Below are 3,313 nucleotides of genomic sequence, written 5' to 3' on the forward strand. Positions count from 1 at the left end.
AGGGGCAAATGCAGGATTTACTAGGGGGGGGTTTCCATATTCACATTGCAAACACATACATTGCACACTCGTACACACACATACACATTGCACACGCATACATAGCACAGCTTACTTATACTTTCTAGCTGTCCCCATACTCACACATACTGTACATAGTACACCATACACACTGCACACACACATATACATAACACACTATACATACACATACATAGTACACCACACAGACATACATATCACAACATACACATTGCACACGTAGCACGCTACACACATATATAGCACACCATACACATTGCACACACATATACATAGCACACTATACACATACATAGTACACCACACACACATACAGCCCACCACACACATACATAGTACACCACACACAAACATAACACACCATACACACATACACATTGGACACACTCATATACACAGCACACCACACATTGCACACAGAGCACACTATACATACATTGCACACCACACACTCATACACATGCACACGCATATAAATAGCACAGCATACACACATATGCTCACCATGCACATTGCACACACACATAGTACACCACATGCATATTGCACACACACATAGTACACCACATGCACATTGCACACACACACATAGTACACCACATGCACATTGCACACACACACATAGTACACCACATGCACATTGCACACACACATAGTACACCACATGCACATTGCGCACACACACACACACAGTACACCACATGCACATTGCACACACACATAGTACACCACATGCACATTTCACACACACACATAGTACACCACATGCACATTGCACACACACATAGTATGCCACATACACATTGCACACACAAAATAAATCTAGTAGGCATCATTTATTTAAAATCACACCCCACCCGCGCACGCCGAGACACACAGACAGGCCCGTCTTAACAGCAGTGTAGGCCCCTGGGCACAGCAATGCAGTGGGCCCCCTACCCATCCTCCAGCAGTAGGGGTGGGGGGTGCTATCAGCGGCAGCTTTTATGTCCTGCGAGCGGTAGTGGGTGTTCTATTTTCCGCTCAGCATGTAGGACCTGGAGCAGTAATTTCTGCTAATTACTCCTTTACTACACAGATGGGGCTAAACTGTAGAAGGGGCATTGGGTTGAATGAAGAAGCCCTGGTACATGACTTCCAGGGTGGTAGGGGATGTTTAATTCGTAGGGGAGGGGAGGATAGTGGAGTGGGCTTAATATTCATCATTTTCCAGTGGGGGGTGGGCAGCTTACTAGACTGCAGATATCTCAAGTTCCTGAAAATATATTTCTTAGCTTTGAATGGGATACAAAACTAGAGAGTCCCACCTTTCAGGAGGTGCTAGGGACTTGGGGATCAGAGTTCAGGAGCCAGAGCAATTCACCAACGAAAATATAAAACTGCATACCAGCCGTTTGGAGCTGGAGCAGGGACCAGCTGCTGGAAGGCTGATATCTCTGGCTCTGGGCATAGTAGAGACAAGCTGCCAGTGTCCACCACAAGTGGAGAGTCACAGCTTTTGGAAAATACCATCAGAAAAACTCTAAGTCAAATAACACCCGAGATATCTGGCTGGGAAAAGCAATTAACAGGCTGCTTTCAAATCGGATATCTCTGGTTCCCCAGGGCCGATTTTCAAAAATCTGGTACCCCTGGAAAGAGGGGACCCTCAGCTATCAGCCTAGGGCCCTTATACTCCTGGGGCCCTTGGGCAAGAGCCCATTGAGCCCATACGAAAAGACGGCCCTGCACACAGACCTGTCTGGCTCCGGCTCCCGGAAACACCAGCGGCATCGACTCCCTGCTGCAGGTCTAGAGGGGCTGCACGCTGACACTGCAGCTCCCTCTACAGTCAGCCAGCCTCAGTCCCTGTCGATGCGGAGAGCAGGCAGCTGCCACGTTACTGACAAAGCTGTTTGCGCTCCGCACCATCTCTCCCCGCGCCCCAAAAGAATGTTATAAAGAAACAGGTGAGCTGCACGATGGATCGACAGGCAGGTGGGGTTTTCCAGGTACTCAGAAACCCCCCCTGCGTGCGCGTATTATATACTATATATTGCTGTTTTCATTGTCATAACCCAAGTACTGTACAGGAGTGAAGAAAAACTTTAGCTATTTTACTTTTATCATTTTGCAGCTGAGTAATGTGTTGGAGGCAGGGATGTATTAAGAAGGAAGGGAGCCCAATGCACTTATTGTTTGGGCCCTCTCCTCTCTAGCCAGCGATACAAGGGAATAGGGACTAGACTGTAGCCCTGTGCCAGAGTCTACTGCATATGTACGTGAGCAAAGCACCGGGAAATGGGTACCACACAATTTTCCCAATAATCTGTGCAGTGCTGCTGATGTGGTATTCTGGAGAGGTAAGTATTAAAGAACATGGGTGTGCAGTATGGGCCTCCCTGGACTCACCACACACTCTGCAACTATTATAGATACTCCACCATAGGCGTGCGCACCACTTTTTTTTTAGGGGGTGTGCCATCGGAGAGGCGTGGCTAGCACCACCTACTGGGAGTATCTAGCACCACCTATCAGGGCGTGTCTAACAATGCCTACTGGCATTCCTTTCTATTCCATATACACCTTACTTATATGGTGGTTTCTCACAACGGGAATATAACCAAAGTCATCATCATACAACCAAGGCTCAACCAGACTCATTTCACCTCCTTACCTCTGCGTCTCCCAGCCACAGGATCATCTCTTTCATGCATCTCTCTGTCACACCGTCATCTCCCCCTGCATCTCTCAGCCACACCATCATCTCCCCCCTGCATAGTCTCTCGACCACGCCATCATCTCCAGCTGCGTTTTCTCTCAGCCACACTACCATCTCCTCCCTGCAACGTGTCTCAACCATGTCATCAACTCCCCCCAGCATATCTCAGCCACACCATCATCTCCCCCCTGCATCGTCTCTTAGTTACGCCATCATCTCCTCCCTGCATCATCTCTCAGCCATCCCATCATCTTCTCCCTGCATAGTCTCTCAGCCAAGCCATCCTTTCCTCCCTGCATCGTCTCTCAGCCATGTCATCTCCCATCTGCATCTCTCGCAATACCCCTCACTTTGTCTCTCAGCATGCCCACCCCTTCACTCTGTGCCTCTCAGCCTCACTCTGTCTCTCAGACTCTCAACCCACCACAGTCTCTGTCTGCCCCCTTCCATTCACACTGTGTCTTTGAGCCCCCACCTCCCTTCATTCTCCACTCCCTACACTGAATTATTAATAATTTATTATTAGTTATAATCATCACTATATTATATTCCCCCTGCCCCCCGTGCATG

Source organism: Pseudophryne corroboree, chromosome 3 (genome assembly GCF_028390025.1).
Source record: "Pseudophryne corroboree isolate aPseCor3 chromosome 3, aPseCor3.hap2, whole genome shotgun sequence".
In the NCBI taxonomy this organism is placed as follows: Eukaryota; Metazoa; Chordata; class Amphibia; order Anura; family Myobatrachidae; genus Pseudophryne; species Pseudophryne corroboree.